The sequence below is a fragment of the Pan troglodytes genome, chromosome 8, assembly GCF_028858775.2.
Source record: "Pan troglodytes isolate AG18354 chromosome 8, NHGRI_mPanTro3-v2.0_pri, whole genome shotgun sequence".
Classification (NCBI taxonomy): Eukaryota; Metazoa; Chordata; class Mammalia; order Primates; family Hominidae; genus Pan; species Pan troglodytes.
In genome coordinates this window covers 107,580,276-107,601,510 of record NC_072406.2, presented here as the reverse complement: position 1 = coordinate 107,601,510, position 21,235 = coordinate 107,580,276, and the positions used below count along the sequence as shown (strand labels likewise).

General features: G+C 42.8%; 1 protein-coding gene across 50 annotated transcripts in view; it reads left to right on the top strand.

The window, feature by feature from the left end:
- The window catches only part of SORBS1 (sorbin and SH3 domain containing 1), a 249,645-nt gene that overhangs the window by 66,408 nt on the left and 162,002 nt on the right, over positions 1 to 21,235 (top strand). For all 50 annotated transcript variants that reach the window (XM_016918956.4, XM_016918934.4, XM_016918928.4 and 47 more), the window contains exon 2: positions 3,923 to 4,008. The gene's annotated coding sequence lies outside the window, so the exon portion shown is untranslated. The remainder of the gene's footprint in view (positions 1 to 3,922; positions 4,009 to 21,235) is intronic.

Below are 21,235 nucleotides of genomic sequence, written 5' to 3'. Positions count from 1 at the left end.
ATATAAAAAATTAGCCGGGCGTGGCGACAGGCGCCTGTAGTCCCAGCTACTCAGGAGCCTGAGGCAGGAGAATGGCTTGAACCTGGGAGGTGGAGCTTGCAGTGAGCCGAGATCATGCCACTGCACTCCAGCCTGGGTGACAGAGCAAGACCCCTTCTCAAAATAAATAAATAAACAAACAAATAAATAAATAAAAATAAAAATTGAGGACCACCAAGAGCGGGCAAATTATGATCTTGAGCTTTTCCTAAACTTCCTCCTCCACCATGCTCTTCCAAGTTTGCATTATGGCTCACATGGAGGATCCTTAGGTTGATGGGGACACCTGCCTGTTTCCTTGTTCCTTGGAAGGATAGTATGGATTGCTGCTGGGCCTTGCAATCAGAAAGGCTGACCTTAGTCAGCTGTGGGTTTCTCTGGTGCTGGCTGCCTGAAGGTCACCTAGTGGCACCTTGTAATATTGGGGGAAGAGATGTCTGCAGGCTGGTGCATTCAGGGAGCCAGTTTACTCCGATCCGTCTGTCATCTTTGCGGTACACGGCATTTACTTTGCCAGTCTTAGCTTGAGATTTCTCAGGTCGTTACATGACCACAAAGTGGAGATCTGGAAAGAGAAGTGCTCAGCCAGGCTTGGCAGGTTTGCAGGCGCTGCATTGATCGGTAGAGTCCTGCGCTTTGGTGGGCAGGAAGGACCTGATCAGAGTGCTCTGTGCCTTGGAGCTATTCCTCGAAGGCCACCTGAATGACTGGATGCTCCCACATCCTTTGTTCTGCCAGAGCAGTGAACCCACACAGGTGTATGAAGGCTCAGATCTGCTGCTGAGATTGGACACCCCCAATCGTTTACCAAGAGGCACTGACATTGGGCCATGGTATACAAGGGATGGGGGCAAAGAGGAAGGCCACTTCACTTACCCATTTGCTATTCTGGCTGCTGGCATTCCTTATTTTTTTTTTTTTTACATTTATTTAAAAGAAGTTGTGGTTGTCACAGTGTGATGCAGAGAGTGGGTAAACATACCAGGGATGTGCTACTCCCCTAAGGATCTGGATACTTGGCTCTTTCCTGGAGGATGCTGAATTCATGTCCTTGAAGAGGTTTTGGAGCTTCTGAGACCTCTGGGTGAAATACACTCTTTTCATATTGGACATCACAATCACCTGTGAGGAGGTTCTGGACAGTGCTTGGACCTCTAAACCATAGATTTTGATTTAATGGCTGTGGTACATAGGGGGTTATTTTGTTGCTGTAGTTCTGCAGGTGTTTCTAATTTTCAGCCATACTCGGGAACCTGCCCACTAGTTACTGATTCAGGGAAGCTCTTCCGATTCTTCAGGTGAATTCTGCCTGTTTGTTTCCTTATACGGGCCTTGAACCGGAACCCTACCCTTGACCATGTGTTTGGTCTTTACTCCTCTGTGTGCTGCTTTCCAGCCTGTGTTTTGGAGTGCTTTTCCCTGGTTTTGCCTCAGCCTAGATCAGGGCTGGTGACTCACTTCTTTCTTATCTATGAAGAAAAAGAGAACTCCATGTGGGGATTTTGATGGGCAGATATTCTGGAACATTTTTCACAAAGCTTCCTGCTTGAGGCTCAAATGCATAGTAGCTTCTTGCTGTGGAAATCCAGGCCCTGGGGTGGAGATAGACAGGGCAGCCTTGTGACTGGTATGAGAAAAACATCTTTATTTACTGTCTTTTGTCCATCATGAAAGGCTTAGTATTTCTTTATTTCTTTTTTCTTTTTTTTTTTTTGAGACGGAGTCTCACTGTGTCGCCCAGGCTGGAGTGCAGTGGCGTGATCTTGGCTTACTGCAAACTCCGCTTCCCTGGTTCAAGTGATTGTCCTGCCTCAGCCTCCTGAGTAGCTGGGATTACAGGTGCGTGCCACCATGCTTAGCTAATTTTTTATTTTTAGTAGAGATGGGATTTCACCATGTTGGTCAGGCGGGTCTCAAACTCCTGAACTCATGATCCACCCATCTCGGCCTCCCAAAGTGCTGGGATTACAGGTGTGAGCCACTGCGCCTGAAGGCTTAGTATTTCTACCACTGTGTTTCTTAGGCCCTGCAGACTCTGGGACAGCAGACTCCAGGGAGTCATAGGTAGGCATTGCCAGGGAGCAGGGCTGAATTAGTGACATTTTTTATATGGACACTTGTCAAGATAAACTTCTGTAAGTGCATATGTAGGGCTGTGGATCAAGTCCAGCAGATGTTGGGTCACGTGGCATCAGGCAGGGGCTTTTAAGACCCAGAGCTAATAGGAGATCTGGACAAGACCAAATTGTAGGGGCTGTTCTCATCTCCTTGCTTTTGCCTCCATTGTCGTCCATTTCTCACTGTGCCTGGTCCACTCCCATCCAACCTTTAGGATTTCCTGAGGCCTCTGTCCATGCTAGGAAGTATCTTTTCACCTCCACTGCATCAGGTGCCCCTGCTCAGTGCTCCCATAACACAGGTGCATACTCAGATCACTACACTGACCGTAGAGGGTTTAGCTCAGGGGTAGAGCATTTGACTGCAGATCACTACAATTACCCATTATTTTATAATTCATTTTGAGTGTCTGGATCTATCTTTTATTCAGATCAACTTGAGGGTCTTGTTCACTTTTGTATCTCCATCACCTTGCATACTTCCTGGAGTGTAATAGGGCTCAATAAATATTTGTTAAGTGAATGAATCAATAAATTCTTTGTGGGAGTGATATAAATAAGTACTATCAAGATCTTATTGTTGAACATTGCTTACTTATTACAGTGCTGTTACCTTGTACATAAACTTATTTACAGTCTTGTATTGAAGATGCATGTTAGGGGAGATTTTTCTAGCATAAAGAGTACTCCAGACCGTTTAGGACACTGAGCACTTTTGATGTATGGCAAGCATTTTAGTGGAAAGTGGGATGCTTCAACTGTATTTCCTTGACTTTAATACTTCTCTGAAAGTATTATTTTTGATAATTATTTTTAATTAGTTAATTGTGTGTGTGTACTTGTTTATTGTATTAATTTTTTTGCTGAATAGTATAAGACTAGTATGTAGTCCAGCATAGTGTAAGAGTTCTGGATTAGGCAATCGAGAGACCTAGATTGACCTCTGCATGTAACTATGGGAGTGGGCAAGTCAGTTTCCTGCTTACATTTAATGCATGTAAAGTGGGAGTGTTGTACTTCTTTGGGGGTTGCAAATGTCTACAGGAGTGAGGCTACCAACTTGAGTTATTATATGGGCTCTACCATTTTTTTTTTCTTGGAACTAGGCCCCTTTTGTTTTCTCACTTGTGTTAGAATTATAAGTAGAAGAAAATATTTCTGTACCACAAGAAAAAAATAATGCAAGGGCAATGACTAATGACAACCCCAGTTCTTCTCTGTGTGGAGGAGACAATAGGGAGTGGTGGGGACTGTGGTATATTGGAGCGGCCAAGCCTGCCTATGAAGGATGACTGCTTTTAATGCTTAGCACCACCTGATCATTTTAAGACATAAATGTGGACCATGTTGACAGGTCTGATTTTTTTTTCTTTCTTTAAGAGAAGCCAGAAATCTGGGTTTCTGTGTGATAGCTCTGATTTTTATGTTTGGCTCAGATTTTCTAAACATATCCATAGATGAAATGTAACACTTCTACAGGCTGGATGTCACCCCTTGTGCTTTCAGTTTGTGATCTCCATTAAAGATGATCTCTAAAGCTGCCTTCTGCCCAAGATCCTGTGATTCTAATGGGGACCATTTCAGCTGGTGAATTAAAGATCCTTGTTCTACTTTGGGAAGTCAGAGTGGGGAAGAAAATCGGGCTACAAGAGATAGGGGTTTATGCCTAAATTGCCTGGCAAATGGTGTTTAAATGAGTCCCATTGGGGAGAGGCCACAGGGTGCCTGTGATTCACACCAGGTGTTTTGTACATTTGTCATTGCAGGAGTTGGCATCCTTTGGAAGAGTTCGTGAAAGCTTTCTGCCCAGAGCTCCTGGACCAATGCATCTTCCCACCACCTTAAACCACTGGTGAATATATGTGTTTTTTTCCTTCTTCTCAGTGAAGGGAAATGCTTTGTTAACTGTAGAATGCGATTTGCAGAGAACTATGCTGTCCTTCCTATTATAGAAGGAAGTATACTGGGCTGGGCCTAGGCATATCTGGGTTTTGGTACTTACTTGGTTCTGCCATTTTTACTGTGGGATTGTAGGTGAATTCTTTGACCTCCCAGGCCCCAGACAGAGAAACATATCCTGCTGTTTACAGGATATGTTTGCTTTGCAGACTAAAAGAGATAATCCATGCAAGAAGTAATGTATGCACGAATGCTTATATTTTCCCAGGGAGAATAAAGTCCTGGGCAAATAGAAGGTAATACTGTTTGGCTCTGAGATGTAGAGCAAGGCAATTCTCCCCCTATCTGCTACATTTATTAACTTTATTAACACACTTTTTCAAGTTGGAATTCCAGATATAAGTGTTACAGTGTAGCTGCCATAGTCAGCCCAATTCAACTGACCACCAGTTAGGGGCTTCCTGCCTTGACTTTTGTGATGTTCATAGACACCTTCATCTGCCAGTCTCATAGGGGTTTTCAAGCAGGGCACTTCTGAGCCAACAGATACATTAAAGTGTGAAACTGATATGTTGGAAATAATGGGTTTTAAATACTTATTTTCTGAGACTTCCAGAGTGGTTCTTCAAGAGATTTCCATTCTCTCTTTTTTTTGTTTCCCTTCCTACCAGTATAGCTACCATTTTCTTGAAAGATGAATTAACGACATTTCACAATTACCTTCATTTTTATTTGAGATCAGAGAATTTCACAGTTAACAAATGTTCTTCCTTTTTTGAAAGAAACTTAATTACTCATCACAGCAGGTACACGTCTTGCCTCTATGACAGTTGAAAGAGGCAAAAATATGTCCTTAATAACAGTGTGTTCCAGTGCTGAGGTGAGAGTGCCTCCAGGTATGACAGCTAGTGGATGTTGGAGGTCTTAGGTGAGATATCGAGGGAAAGGACCACCATGGGCCAGGGACGCTGAACAACCCATGCATCTTTATTTGAGCTACTCTTTGTAGAGAAAAGCTGGCCTGTTTAACACTACCTGGTCAGCTCCTATGATGTGGATCAGGTGCTCCTGTGACCCACTGAGACAGATCCCAGTGGGATGGCCACTGGTGAGTTTGCAGGATGCTGGGGGTTGGAATAGGAAGGAAGGGCAGTCAGTTAGGTAAGCAGGCCCAGGATTAGGGAACCAGATCAGCCACAGGAGGCTGGCTGTCTAGACTGCCCTGTCCAAGGGGACACAGTGACATTCTGAGTCCCAGAACCTGAATCCCATCTGGTAGGCAGGAAGGGCTCTGTAGTGGAAGTCCTCAGGGAAGCAGATGGCATCAGGTAGCAGAACACTTATGCATTCAACAAATATGTATTAATGCCTGCTCTGTGCCAAGGCACTGTTCTGGGGATTCAGTGGTCATAAGACAGACTGTGCCTATGCCTCCCTGGATCTTAGATTTGAGTGGGAATGATACATAAGAATGTGAGCTCCATGAGGGCAGGGGTCTTTGCTTGTCGTGTCTTGTTCACTGTTGTATCCTCAGCTCTTAGAAGAGCACCTCACACCTGAAGGGTGTTCACTAAGTATTGTGAGCAATACATATGAAGGAAGCAAACAAATAACTAAATAGACAATATAATTTCAGGTGGTAATGAGTGGTATGAAAACAGTAAAACAAGGTGAGGGGCTGGCGGGGCTGTTTTTGAAAGAATGGTCTAAAAAGGCTTCTATGTATGTGAGAGAGAAAAAGAAGGAGATTGGTTTTGTGCAGAGACCTGAGTGGAGTAAAGGAACCAGGGGAGGAGAAGTGTTCAGGCAGAGGGAATAGCAAGTGAAAAGAAAGGCCTTTGACGTAGGATAAGCTTGGCTTAGTAGAGGAGCAGTTTGGCTGGACTTGGGCTGGGGGTGTTCATAGGGAGGGAGAGTGATGTGAAATAAGAGCAGTAGGTGAGAGCCAGACCCTGTAGGCCATGGTAAGGAGTTTGATTTTTACTCTGAGAGTGATTGGATTCCATAGTCCATGTGATCTTCTTTGTGCTTTAACATTTTTCCTCTGGATCCTGAGTGCAGAATAGATGGTAGGGGCAAGAGTAGAATCTGTATAACCTATAGGAGGTCCTTCCAGTGGTCCAGGCAGGAGATTAGGGTGTGGCTTGGATTAGAGTAGTGATGATTGAATGATACGAAGAAGCGGTCAGGCTCAGGATACATTTTGAAGGTAGAGCCTTCTAGGTTGCATGTGGCATGTGAGTAAAAACAAGAGTCAGGATTAGTCCAGTGTTTTTGGCTAGGTGAATGACGTTGCCGTTCACTGAGATAAGGAGCAAAGAGGGACCCTAAGGGTTCTGTTGGGCCGTCTTAGGTTTGAGATGCCCATTCGATATTCCCATAAAGATGTAGAGTTGGCTGGGGCTGGAAATGGTATCTCTCATAGTCATCGGCATATAGATGATATTTAAAGCCATGAGGCTGAATGAGATCATCTAGGGAGAGAAAGGAAGAGATGCGTAGGATTTTTGACAGAGGAAAGAGGGAAGGCGAAGGCAAAGGGTATATTTTCCATATAAAGTCCCTACTAAGAAGTAAATAAAGACATGCTAATGAATATGGTTTCCATTTTATGCAAATATGAATTATACAAATGAGATAATATGATATAAAAGTAGTCATAAAGTCTCACCTTATGTAAAAAGTTTGAAGTGCTGTGACTTCCCCAAATCAAGAAAATTACTTTCAAGATTGCATAATTATAAATCTGGTCAGCTGAGTGAATTATTAGCAAGCAGGAACATCCAGCAGCCTTTGCCAATAGCCTGTAAGCTACGTTGCTCTTAGGCACTGGAACTTCTACAAGCCATTTCAATGACTAAATTTAATTTACTGTTATTACATTTCAGGTATTTTTCTCATTCAATAGTTATATCATCCAAAAGTTCATTGAGGGTTCACTAAGTGAAAACATACCTGAAAATCAGTAATTTTGCAATGAAAAGTTAGACATCATAAAATTTTCTGAAGAAGGCCAAACAGGCACCGTGATTTACAGGGCTAGAAGTTAGAAGATATTTATGATTATCTTCAAAATATCAAGGATAAATGCTACAAGATAACAAATATACTGTGATGGTTGTGGTAGATGTATGCATTCCACCTGTACCCCTCAACTGCCATTGACTGATACGAGAAAATCAGTTCTGACTCATGCACATCTTCATCTATTTGTGGGCTTCTGGCATAAAATGCAGCTGTCCCATGTTTGCTTTGTCTGTTTCCCAGACAAACCGTCTCATTGAGCTTCTTCCGTCTTCTCGTTGGGCACCTTAGTTTTCCCATTTTGAGGCTCCTAGTGAGTTCCTTTAGTCTTGCAGTCTCCAGCTGCCATAGACATTTTTGCCTCTTCCCACCATCACTGGCTCCAAAGCCTATTTGCCTCCTCCTCCCTCTGACTGCCTATGTGAGCCTTCCTCCGTCTGACTGCCTTTGTGAGCCTTTCAGTTTAGGAACCCCCCAATCCCCCTGCCCTCAAAGCTTTTGAATATCCTCACAATTTCCTTCTTTGAAAACATTTTCACTCCTTCCCTCAACCCCAACCCCATGTGGTCTTCTCAGGCCTTTTGTGGAAATGATGATGAGAGAGGGCAGGGTGATCAGCAGCATTCTAGAATGGGGTCTGGCCCTCCCGTGGGCATGGGCAGTGCTGACTTGCTTCTACATGTATTTCAAGACTCCCCAGCTTGAGTGAAAACACTCTGAGTGGTACTTCTGGAATATGTAATCTCTAGAAAATGAACATTAATTGTGTAGTGTTCTGTCTATGACCAACGGTTTATGGCAAATGAGGGTTTCAGTGGAATGGTATTTATAACGAATGGCATCAACCCTGGTTTTCATTTGTTGTCTTTTCTCACAGAGTGGAACTTAAATAAAATTAAAAAGAATGAAACTTACTGGCAATCATAGGGGGAGGATTTTTCCTTCTGATTCCTCCTTCAGTAAGTGATTTCAGGAATAAAAAAGGTATGGGATCTTCCTATGCCCCTGGAGACTTAGAGTGGTGGGACATTAAAAAACTGGTGGTATCCTTCTTAAGTTAAACACACACACAGACACACACACAAACAAAAAAACCGCTGAGGCTGTAGAATAGTCTTCAGTGCTTGTATATTTGTAGACCATCTCAGGAGGAGAGGCCTGAGATGGGTAGCTACTTAAAATTTTTTTTTTGTGTTATATTTATATATTATATTTAAAAAGGATAATAATAGTATCCCTTTTATTCTTTATAAATGATCTAGAAACATTGAAAGTTTCCTCACCAGTTGGTTTATAACTCCTCTTGCTCAATGTGTCTTTTGATTGAGGGCATTGCCTGTTCACAGTGCCTTTAATTGGTCTGAGGCTTCACATTCATTAACAACTTGGGACTAGAGTACTTTGACTTGAGTTTCAAATTTTGCATGTATGGGGATATGTCAGGCCAATTTCTTTCTTCCATCCTTTCCCTTATTTCTAAAAAGGATTTAAAGCTGTTTGTGCTCAATATTTTCTTTTTTCAGCAGCTTTAGACAAATATGGATTTGAAATGAGGTGGTTGCCATGAGTTGAGCCACAGATTATGGCCATTTCAACTGAACGTCTCACTGCTGCCCTTTAGAACAAGGTCTTCTTGCATTGTGGAACAGAACAGGATTTGGAATCCTTTGTGATTGATAGTTTCTAACCGTGGAGTTCAGACAAATTAAAAAGCAACCCAAACCCATTTTCTTTATCTTAAGAATTCCAGCTACCCTAGGAAAATGCTCAAAATAGAATTTGTATAAGTTGCCACCTCTCTGAAAGAGTAGGGTGGCAACTGAATTCTAATTCAGTGTCCAGAACCAATGATGCCAGTCACCACACTGCTGTTTGGAGTGTGTGCTATTGGGGGCAGCTTCTCAGGGGTCATTGTCTAGAATATCTCCCTGGGCTGCCATATTGCTTTATATCACCAGAGGTTCATAAGGCCACTTTCTGGCCAAAGTTATTGTGACCTACAATGACATGATATCCATTTCACGCAACAGCGAAAGTTATTGTGACCTACAATGACATGATATCCATTTCACGCAACAGCGACATCTCTTAGGTGTTGGTGTTTCTCCAAGAGATTTACACATTTGCATTTGTACTTTTTAAACAAACAGGAAGTTGTAGCACATTTGCCAGCCACATGTAAAAACAAGATACTTTCTCTTTTTCCATCTAGTGACTACAAATAGAGAGTGGAATACATTTTTTGTCTTTCCTTTTTTTTTCTTTTTTTTTGCCCTGGTTTGGAGAAGTAAACATTAAATTGTGTTGGGGTCGTCACTAAAACAAGGAGATCAGCATCATCTCCGGTGATTACTGCTCGTCATGGGAAGAAATCATTCTGATTGTTCCACTGACTAATTTAGACAAGGCACCATCTGATGCCTACTTCACAGCAGTGCCCTCATCCTGCTGTCTCCTTATCAACATAGAGATGACTCACTCCATGTTTTTCTCACTCAGAGAGAATTTCTCTAGTCTACTGATTACGGCAGTGATTAAATAAAAAATGATTCCTGCAGAGGTGTGCTTGAAAAAAATGATGTATTATTTGTGCTTGTTGAACTTTGGATAATTCAGCATTCACTATTATAATCAGTAAGATATTGGTTTTTAGGCTTTTTGGGTAAAGGGTCAGGAACCCCTTTAAGGTACATATGCACGTACACAATTTCCATATATAACACTTCTACATTTTTAGGAGATGACATTCCCCTGCCCAGTTACCATGCTTAGTCACACATCCCATACTAAATGTGCTTCTGGATAGCTCTGTGTGGCAGGTAGGTGCCTGCTGTAAAAGATGGCTTTTCTGATTAGATCTAGGTGAAAGACTGGGGAAGATAGCTATGTTCAAGGCAGCCTAACTTCAATAAAATTTACAACTTCCAGAATTGTCCCAACATGGACTCAAAAGTTGGAAATAGTCTCTTATATGAGTTGCTAATCCTTTTAATTTAAAAAGGAAGCGGAAGCACCTTTACACTTTTTGTTTCCTTTCTATTTGAGACAGGGTCTCGCACTGTTGTCCTGGCTGGAGTGCAGTGGTGTGATTATGGCTCACTGCAGCCTCGACCTCCCAGGCTCAAACAATCTTCCCAATCAGCCCCGTTAGTAACTGGGACTGCAGGTGTGCGCCACCATGCCCAGCTAATTTTTGTATTTTTTGTACAGACAGGATTTCACCATGTTGGCTAGGCTGGTCTTGAACTCCTAGGCTCAAGCTGTGCACCCACCTCTGCCTCCAAAAGTGCTGGGATTACAGGTGTGAGCCACCACGCCCAGCCCCTTTTTGTTTTCTAACAGCTAATTTCGTTTTCCAGCAGATTTCATGTTTCTAGACACTGTATTTATTTGTTCCCTGAATTTATCATATTTATAGCATTTTGTCTTCTGTAGCCAGATTGCAAGCTAGCTGGCCACAAAACACCAGTGTTTTAAAAGTTTTTAAAGTAGTGGCCAGAGTTTTAAAAATCAGAAAATCTTACATAATTTGATTTCTAACTACTCATGAAAAACTAGAATATCTAGCAGTACTGGGCTCTATTCTTGCATGGGACAGTGGGCTGGAATGGAACAGAGGTTGCCCCCTCAGGAGGGAGTCCAATTTGCTGTGGTCCCCACATCACCTGTTTGCTACCTGTTTGATCTTCTCAGGCTTTTGGTTTTGTCACCCCTGACTTACTATTCATTTAAAATCTTATCCTAAAAAATCAAGAGATCTTTAGGTTCAACAAAACAACCTTTTTTTTTTTTTTTTTTGAAATGGAGTCTCACTCTGTTGCCCAGGCTGGAGTGCAGTGGTGTGATCTCGGCTCACTGCAACCTCCGCCTCCCAGGTTCAAGCGATTCTTATGCTTCAGCCTCCCCAGTAGCTGGGACCACAGGGTGCACCACCATGCCCGGCTAATTTTTATATTTTTAGTAGAGATGGGGTTTCGTCATGTTGGCCAGGCTGGTCTCGAACTGGTCTCAACCTCAAGCTATCTGCCCACCTCAGCTTCCCAAGGTGCTGGGATTACAGGTGTGAGCCACCACGCCCAGCCTGATACCTCTCTTTTTAAATAAGGAAACTAAAATTTAAATGATGGGGAAAAAAATGTTGGGACAGTAGGGTAAAACAAATATTTTTTTCTTTAAAGAAATTTGTGTGTTTTATGGCTGGGCCTGGTGGCTGATGCCTGTAATCCCAGCACTTTGGGAGGCCGAGGTGGGCAGATCACCTGAGATCAGGAGTTCAAGACCAGCCTGGCCAACATAGTGAAATCCCGTCTCTACTAAAAATACAAAAAAATTAGCCAGGCATGGTGGCAGGCACCCATAATCTCAGCTATTCAGGAGGCTGAGGCAGGAGAATTGCTTGAACCTGGGAGGCAAAGTTTGCAGTGAGCCGAGATGGCGCCATTGCATTGCACTCCAGCCTGGGCAGCAAGAGCAAAACTACGTCTAAAAAAAAAAAGAAAGAAAGGAATTTGTGTGTTTTTAACTAAAAGGAAGGAAAGAAAGCAACAATGTAATTTTTTAAAAGTATTCTTTACAAATATCAAGTCATTATATTAGTTTTGAAACATATAATGTCCTTTGTATAATGTGATTTACTCATAAAAATACCATGTTGGGAACATTTATACAAATTTACTAATTACATTTGCTCTTAAATATTTTCATTTTATTTTTCAAATAGAAGTGAACTACTGAACTCAAAGGAGTTGAATGTTTCTTAGGTTTTTTTCCTTTTAATAGTCAGACAAAAATATAAAACTGGACAACAGAAGTCACCAGTGTTTTAATGAAACAAAGAATTAGTTTTTGGGTCTGGTACCTTCTAAAGCATCTGTAGATTCTAGAAAAGGAATTTCACACCACCACCACCACCAAGAAAGCCCAACCAACCTAAAACTTGAATAACTGAACTTAATCCGAGTCATTCCTATTTTATGAGCCATCATGATCCACAGTTTCTGTTTCTTCTAATGTCGTCGTTTCCTTTCTGAAATCATTCTTGTAGACTGCTGAAGACTAAATGCTAGCCCAGATGGAGACTGAATTTCAACCTTTTTCATTTTTGGCTTCTTGGTTTTGGGGTGAGAGTTCATCAGACTCTTGGTATACGTGACTTGCCACCAACCCTATAGCAACCTGCTGTCTCTGAGCTTTAGTTGTTTCTGAGATAAATGAGATCATGTCTGGGCCTTCCTCAAGCTCTGACATTCTAGAATTCCGCTATTCTGTCACATACTGCACATACTCAGTGCTGGGGAAACCTGGAGTACTGGCCATGTAACAACTTTTGTGGGGTTCAAAGGGCAGAGTCTCAGTAGAGATGGGTTCCTAATGTCATCGTTTATTTCTCATGGCTGCCAGTAATAAACACGAAAGATGAACTAAATATAGTGAGTTATGTACTCACCAGCTCATGGTATTATCCTGAACTTGCCGCACTGAGAGGAAATTCTGTAGCTCTGTTTAGTAGATGGTACAGAGTAAACCCCAGGCAGAGAGTTTTCATCTTCTTGTCATCCCGCAGAATATTTCTGATGACTAGAGCTCTGAGGTCTGTAAGCCTACCCGTGTTCACCAGTGCTCATGAGACTTGGACTACCCTAATACTTGGATTTTACAATCCTGGGTTATATTGTTTCTTAATTTTTTTTTGTGGTGGGTCCAAAGCCAGTTGAACACCATCTCTTGGCTCTGATGAGTCAAAATTGTGACCAGGACAAAAATTAAATGGCACAGAAGCTTTAGCAGAGAAAACAAAACATTTTGTAGAACATGCTCAGCACAGGATGGTGTAATGGAGGCCGCAGGGGGTGTTTTGCTGTGAGCCTGTGTTAGCAGTCATTGGCTAAGAGCTTATAATGGCACTTAGAGCATGGTACAAATGTATATACACACCCACAAAGTATAGTGTACTATATGTGCAATATACTAAACCTGTTGTGCTTGTATTTTATACTAAATATATTGTTTTAGGAAGTTATTTCCAAAATAGCCAAAATACATCATTAAAATGATTCAGCACTGCTCAGGTTGGCATTAAGTGGGCTGTGTGTGTAGGAGCAAAGGAGGGACCAGAGTTTTGAAAACTCTGGTTTTAGAAAGGATCTTCTTGGCTGAATTCTAGACTGTGTTCCTGGTTCCTAAGCCTGATAATACTGTGTATTTTGCAGCTCTTTAGATTGCCTCAAATTCATTGATTTGTTTATTCATGTATTCAACCAACACATATGGAGTAGCTCTAATATTTACACAGGGCCTTTTGGCATGCGGAGTACATTCATATACCTTATCCCACCTAAGTGTGCTTGTTTCAGAGCCCAGTCACATGCATGGGCAACAGCCTGCATTGATGCATTGATTGATAAATGCAATCTCTATTTCTTCGTAGAGTTTTTCTCTTTGCTTTCTGTTGTGCTTGTAAGCAGAGATATCCGTGGTTTTGTCTGCACCATGTAGAAAGGAACTTAGGACAGGTGGGCAGGAGGGTTGCTATGGAAGTTGTGCTGGACAGTCATTCCCAGGAACAGAGGAGGTAGGAATCATCGACTAAGCATGAGATTGGGGTGGGTGGGAGGGATGTGATTGTGGCTTTGAGGAAGATGGAAACTATTTGGAACAGCTGACATGGGTTGGGCATTGGGGGCTGAGCAAGAGCTGAAAGCAAGGCCTGCTGGGTGACTGAGTGGAAGCTTCTGTGTCAGCAGGTGTGGCCTGGATGTGCAGGGCGGCAGGTGGAGCTAGATGAGACTCAGGGACAAAAGGAGAGGGCTGGGGGCAGGGGTGGGATGGTTGCTTGGCTGTTGACATAAGGGGACTTGGAGGAGCTGTTTCTGACCCTGATGTGGCCATATAGGGAGTTGTTGAGGTGAACAGCAGGGGAGGTACAGGGGCCCCGGGGGTGCTTGGCAGTAGCTTTTCTTAGTTTGGCTTATAAGGCCTTTGATCTCTTAGCACTCCTCCCACCCCACATGCCCTACTGGGCCATTCCTGAGTGCATACTATCATGTGTACATACTATTCCTTTTTTTCTTTCCTTTGGCCTAATTACCTCCTACCTCAAGTGTTAGCCCAGGAATCACTCCCGGGCAACTGTTTCTGATTGCTGTCTGCCCTCTCCTCTGCTGGAACCCTTCACCCTATCCATGCATCTCTCCCTTTGTACTGTACAGACTCATTTGTAAGTCTCTCACATATGTGGATTGGAAGGTTCCTTGGGTGCAAGATTGTGCCTCGTACCCAGCGGAGGACCTGGCATGCAGAATGTGTTCATGAAATGCTTGCTGAGTGGATGCATAACTCTTTTGTTGCATCATTAGTAGCATAACAGAATGATAGAGCTGAAAGACACCTACAAGATCAGCTAGTCTAAGTCATTTGTTTCATAGTTCACAGAGAATTGAAACTCAGAGGGGTTGAATGCCTGGCCTGATGTCACACAGCTTGTCCTAGGCTGAGCCAGGACTCAAGTTCACCTCCTCTGACTCCAAATGCCATGCTCTTTCCACCATACCACAGTGGTCTCCAAATGTCTTTTATGTGTGTGAAGACAGCAGCCCTCTGCGTCTGCTTAGTGCCTGGATACAGCCTAATATCACTATTCATACTGTTATCTAACTTTTCTCATCGGGAGGAAAACTATGTCCTGACCACGCGGGGAGCTTTTCCTCTGTGTGCATGGAGCCAGGTTTACAACAGGCCTTACCTCACTGCTTCCCCTTCCCTTTCCGGTTTGTCCTAGTTTATCTTTGGGCAGGGTAAGCATCAGCAACTGTTTCTAAGTAAACAGAGGAATTGCAGATTCAGGATTTGTGGTTTCAAGTATTCAGTGTCTTTTGCTTCAGCCCGTCCTCTCCTGGCTGCCATCACTGCCTCCCCTGTCTCCACATTGCCCCGATTTAGCATGTGTTGAAGACTGGTAGTGCACGATGGAGGTTTCTTTCTTGGGCCAAGCAGAAGAACCGACAGAGCATTGAAAAGGGAATCTTTGAGAGAGAGAGAGAGAGAGTGGGCACGTCTCCGAACCATTTTGTGTCAGTTAAAAAAAACAAACCAAAGTATATCTGCTGGTTTCTGGACCCATCCCTGGAAGATGGCATACAAGACGGCCATCTAGAAATGCTTGTTTGTACACCTCCCTTCTCCAAAGTGCGTCTCCGAGCTTTTGAGCAACACTGATGTTTAGTATGTTCTGTTTAGGGTTAAATTTGCAGCGTGACTGGGGCTGGGGTGTGGCCAGTTCCCTTACAGCCTGTCCATGGATGACGCAGTTTTGTGAGGTTGGTTCCAGATCGCCACGGATCATCTGACCTCTCTCCCCATCACCCTGGTCTGAAGTACCTCAGGGTCAGTTCCAGGACTGAATGCTGGGAGTGGGGCTGATTGGTTTGAACCTTTGGTTTCCTCTGTTAATTAACTAAACAGTGCATGGCTAAAAATGTCGCTTTGGGGAAAAGGGCTCTGAAGAACAGTCTTTAAATCCTTCACTACTTTAAGGAGCTCTGCAATACTGTTTCCCTTAGTGCTTGTATTTTCCCTCACCTTTTTTTTTTTTTTTTTTTTTTTAAAGTAAGAAGATGATGTACGATCTTCCCTTTAGCTTGGAAATCCTATGGCTTGGAACAAGCCTGGTGTCTTCAGTCTTAGAGATTTCTGAAGCCACTTTGGACCTTCTTCGCTTCTAGCCACATGGGAGCCTGTGTCTGATCCTCCCTGGGCTGGTCTTGAGTTCCAGGCATTGAGCTGGAAGTACATCAGCCAAGGATTTGGCTGTGTCAGGAAGTATTTTGATTTGCTATATTCTCTGCTTGGCATCTACTCATTTCCTTCAGGGACATCCCCTTCCTTGGAAAAAATAGCTCCAAAGATGCTTGTCTCACTGATGAGCTAAGAAGGAGTTCCAACCAGGCGTTTCCATTCAGGGATCTTGGCTTGGCAGTCACAGGTCACTGAGTGAGAAGGGTGTCACCACACTTAAAATATTCTTAACATCCCCCTTCCCCTCCTGCCAGCAGTGGTCTTTATGCTGGCTAGTTTTGAGAATGACAGTCTGGAGACTGATCCAGCTTGGACTAGCAGGCCTTAACAAGCATGTATTTCTAAGGTGTCAGCCATCACACTGCTTGGCTGTGACCTTTAGGGGATATCCTAAGTGGCAGCCTTCCTTGCACCCTAACCTCAAGCTCTCCTCTCCTCCAGATGTGCATAATTTTCCTGTGTGGTGCCAGGGAACTGTGGTTATAAATGAGAGAGAAGGGGCTCTGTGGGGGTCCCAGAACTGTGTTGGGATCATGTCTGTGAAGTTACGCTCATCTGAGCTATTGGTCTAATTCTATTTTTAAAAAGGGAAATTAATTGATACCTTTTGACAGTGAGCCTGTGTCAGTTCTTGGAGTGACACCAAAATAGAGTCACCACTTTCTTTTCATAGGTATTCATCTATTTAATATTCCAGGCTAGAATTCTTCAGGATGTTGATCCCAAGCTTCTTAGTGTATACTTCTAGACCCTTCTTAGTGTTAATTATTTAGTTCCTCAATTTTCATCACCTTTCCTTTTCTCAGAGGTTTCTGAAGGATTACTGATAGTGATTCATCAGTGACAGTTCAGATTCTTTTAGCTGTCTATGGATGTGGTTCACCTGAGCCTGAAAACCCAAAAAGGAGTAGCTCTCACTTAAAGGGGCTGCGACTCTCCTAGCTCCACACCTGTCTTCTGCCTCAGTCACCTCTTACCAGAGTCTCCCTTTCCAGTAAGATCATTCTCATAGTTGGTGGAGGTGGAAACAACACGAGGAAGAGTGGCTTCTCTTATAATATGACGAGGGCTTCTTCAAGCAGGTCTGTTATCATACGCTTTGTTTTCTTCTTGGTCTGATCATAGATTTTTAAAAAAGAACCTCCAAAACAAAAAACCTAATGGTTATTTCAATTTCTTATGTTTTAACTCTTCCCAGACCTTAGAACAAGCTTGTCCAACCCAAGGCCTGCAGGCTGTATGTGGCCCAGGACAGCTTTGAATGTGGCCCAGCACAAATCTGTAAACTTTCTTAAAACAATATGGGATGTGTGTGTGTGTGTGTGTGTGTTTTGTTTGAGCTCATCAGCTATCACTAGCATTAGTGTATTTTATGTGTGGCCCAAAACAATTCTTCTTCTTCCAATATGGCCCAGGGAAGCCAAAAGATTGGACACCCCTGCCTTAGCCTTTTGGACTTTCCTCTGACCATAAATGCTGCTGTCCTTTGTTCAGCTTTGACTCCATTCCTTCTTCCTGTGGCCTAGACATGCAAATAGGGCATTCCAATGTTAGGAGTGCTTTGCAGCCCCTTAAAAGATTTTCTAGTGCTTTCCTGGCTCCCAAATTTCCCCACCCTCTTTGGACCACAGAGTTTTTCTCCAAGCTCAGATAACCTCTGACTCCTCATTTGCCCTTCCAAAAACTTTGCTTCTCCCCATGGTGTTCTCTCTAATTTTAAGCTGTGACTGGCTTTCTGGGCTCCCAGGCATAACCATACAGGGCTGAGTTAGTGACTCAGATCAGGATTCAGCTGTGCTGACCACCCAGAACTTATTCCCACTCCTACTCCCCAAGAGACCAGCTCTTCAGGACTCCCACCCAGGGCAGGGCTGGGTGGGTCCACCAATGCCTCTGCCAGGGTTGAGTTCTCCAGGACCATCTGGGCCTCTCCCTGAGCTGAGGTACAAGACCAAGGCTGCCCAGCCCCTAGGTCAGAGACGAAAGGAAGGAACAGGCTAGGGGCGGGCTGGCAGAGAGTTCAGGCTCCCTGAGCTGGGAGTATTTGGGGAAGGGAAAAGAGGAGGAGGTCGGAAAGTTTGTGATGACTCTGAAGACTCTCAGGTTTGTCCCGGGGGGACTCAGGCCGCCAAACTGTTCACTTTTCTGCAGCTCGGTGTTGGGAGTGTGCTCTCTTTTGGAGTCACCCATCCTATTTTGGGATGACTGAGTCAAAGGAGTAGCTCTATCTTGGTGCCTGGAAGTGCCTCACATTTCCTCATTTTAGACTTGCCATTCTTTTCTTAAGGTGCTTTTCTTAAGGTGCTTAAGAAAAGCACCTTAATTCCATTATTAAAGATTCAGGGTCATTAAGACTCAGGCTGGATTGAAATTTATCTCTTTACTGTCTATGGAAAAAGATTTAAGGGAAAAATCACTGTGAGGGATGTAGATTTAGGAAAGCTTTCTAAAGAACCCACTTTAGGAATGTGCATTTGCATACAAACAATGAAAGTGCTAATTAAAATGATTCTCACATCATCATTTTAGCAGTGCAGGGACTGCTGCTTGGCAACACTTATGAAGTGGAAATGAGTGTACTTTGAAAATAATAAAATATTGTTCCATCCATTGAATCCACTAAGACATTAGGTCCTTTTATTTGCAAGGCACTGTGCTAGAACCACTGTGTGTGTTTGTATTGGTCAAGAGTATAAAACCTAGTCCTTGCTCTCTAGGGTGACCAACTGAGGGGTTTCCCTGGGATAAAAGACTATCAGGAAAGCCCGGGAAGAACCAGGTTGAATTGGGCCAAACCTACCTCGGGAGTTGAAAGGCTGGTAGGACTGAACAATGTTCCTCAAATATTTCACCTGTTGAGATAGGCCACACCTGTTCACATTGTTTTAGAAACAGCATTTTGCCCTGTAGGACGTTTTTGCCCTGGAAATTGAGTAGTCTAATTCCCGTTTAAAGCAAGAGCCCAACATTTAAAATATTTCTGTCATCATTGTTGTTATTGGCATCAGCTATCACTGGGCACCTGCTGTTTGAGGCTGGGACTTTGCCCTGGAGAGTGGGGGTGGGGCTGATCTGGCCTGGAGATGATGTGAAAACCTTTTAGCTCCTGGGCGAATAACTGCCACCTTATCTTTTTTTAAAAAAAGAATAGTGTTTTAGAACACGGAGCCTGTAGCGCAGTAGATGCAGAGTCAATATTTGTGGATTGAAGTTTATTAACTTTGTGGTTGAGAGTTCAGGGTCTGCAGTCACATAGACTTAGTTTCAAATCCTGGCTCTGCCATTTGCCTGCTCGATGATCTTGGCTTGTGACTTACCTCTCTGAGCCTCATTTTCTTCATTTGTGAAATTGAGATAAACATAAATTTAGTTATTATATAATATTAATGTTCATATGATAATTATGACAGGCTGCATATTGTGGTATATAGTACCACAAACTCGAGTCAGGCTGCTAAAGTTCAAATCCCCCTTCCTAGTATCATAACTTCCAGCAAGTTATTGAACCTCTCTGGGCCTTAATTTTCTTATCTACAAAACAAGGATAATAATAGTACCTTTATCAGAGGGTTGTTAGATGTGAGAATTGTCAAGCACCTCATCCCAGCCATAAGAAAACATTATATACATGTTTGCTAAACCTTAAAGACTGTGAAACTATTATTAATTATTTCATTTTGGTTCTTATAGAAATCCTGTGAGGTTAGATACAGGGCAAGTATTACACCCCACTGCCTCATTCCCTATTTGTTGTTATTGCTTGTTTTGTATTTGAGGGGGAAAAATGGAGTTCTGAAAGGTTAAAGTGGTTGGCTGAAGGGAACCTGGCTAGTAAATGTTATAACTGAAACTAGAACCCATGGTACTTGCTATAAAAGATACAGGTGTGCCTATGCACGTTTATCGAGGGCATGAAGATATTAAGGCTTTACTGTAATAAATCTGAAGACAAGTGACTAGTGTATCTCCCTCTTCTGCACCACCGCCCCCACCACCATGTGCCAGATCTGCTGGCATACTGCTAACTGATGTTCTTTGTGAATGATGGCGTTGAGCTTGTGCCCTCTCATTGGGTCTCTGGGGCTTACTGAGGCAGCCAGTTTAAACCTCTTACAGATTCTAACTGCATTAAAGTTAGTGTTACCTGCTCTCTGGCTGGACTTCCTTTGGAGACCAGAAGATTCTACTATATTCCAATACCTGATTTCAGAACCCCTTAGGGGAGCCATGTCATTTGCGGGAAGCTCAGGCTTAAATAGGAATGCTCCCCTCCCCCTACCTTTCTGTTTGCAATAGAAACTCTTTATTGCTCTTGAGAAACTTAATTAGGAGAACCATATATCAGGGAGTGTAAACATAGCTTTAAAACACTTGCCAATCTCTTGTCACCTAGGCAGTTATCTTTAGATTAAAACGTTCTCATGTTTGTTCACAAACATGGGCACTTTAAAACATGCTGCCACATGAGGGGTTAAAACATAAATATTATCGTATATGAGCAAAGAAAGGTGCTTTAGTACTTAAGTCCTATTTTTGAGCTGTGGAATTCAATTCCTTCCTGTTGCCAGCTGAACCTGGGACTCTGATGTATTAGATGAAAATATATTCCTATCTTCAAACGTGGACAACAGGACATTCTGTCCTCCAAATTTCAGTGTTTGAATTGGGTGTTACAGGAAACTTGGCACCCTCTCTTTTCAAAATAATAAACAGACATGATGTGGCTTCATGTTTCATCTGATGGGGCTTAGATGCTATTGCCTCATAAAGGCTGATTCACAGACAAATGGAGACTAATTATAGTAGCTTAAAAATAATATCCCTGTTTAAATTTGGCAAGGCAAGATGCCTCGCATGCTTTGTAGGACACGAGAGACTCCGTTTCTTTGGTGGCATGGAGGTGACATACCCATTTCTATTTCAGCCACACAGTGGTGGTGCTGGTTCATTACCTGCCATGTTTATTTTTTTTAAGGATTTCTTATGATCTCTCACATATACCCACGCACAAACATTGAACTCTCTCTTCCTATAATCTTTACAGGGAGTTCTTTCCTGCTATCTGTCCATTGCATTTTTAAGAAACAAATGTCTGGGCTGAGGAAAGTGAATGGCTTTTTGTTTTTTTTTCTAAGCATTTCAGAATCTCTACTGTGAAAAATTGCAGGAAGTTATTCACTTCTCTCTAAGGAATGGATAGAGGATGTCTGTCATGAGAGACCATTCTGATTACTTTTATTCTATCCATCTTCCCCAAAACTGTGCATTAGGTTGGAAAACAGTTTTAATTTGTTTTTGAATTTGCTTTAAATAAGTAGGTGATGTACAAAATTGACCATGTGCAAAATTTAAAAATTAGTAAA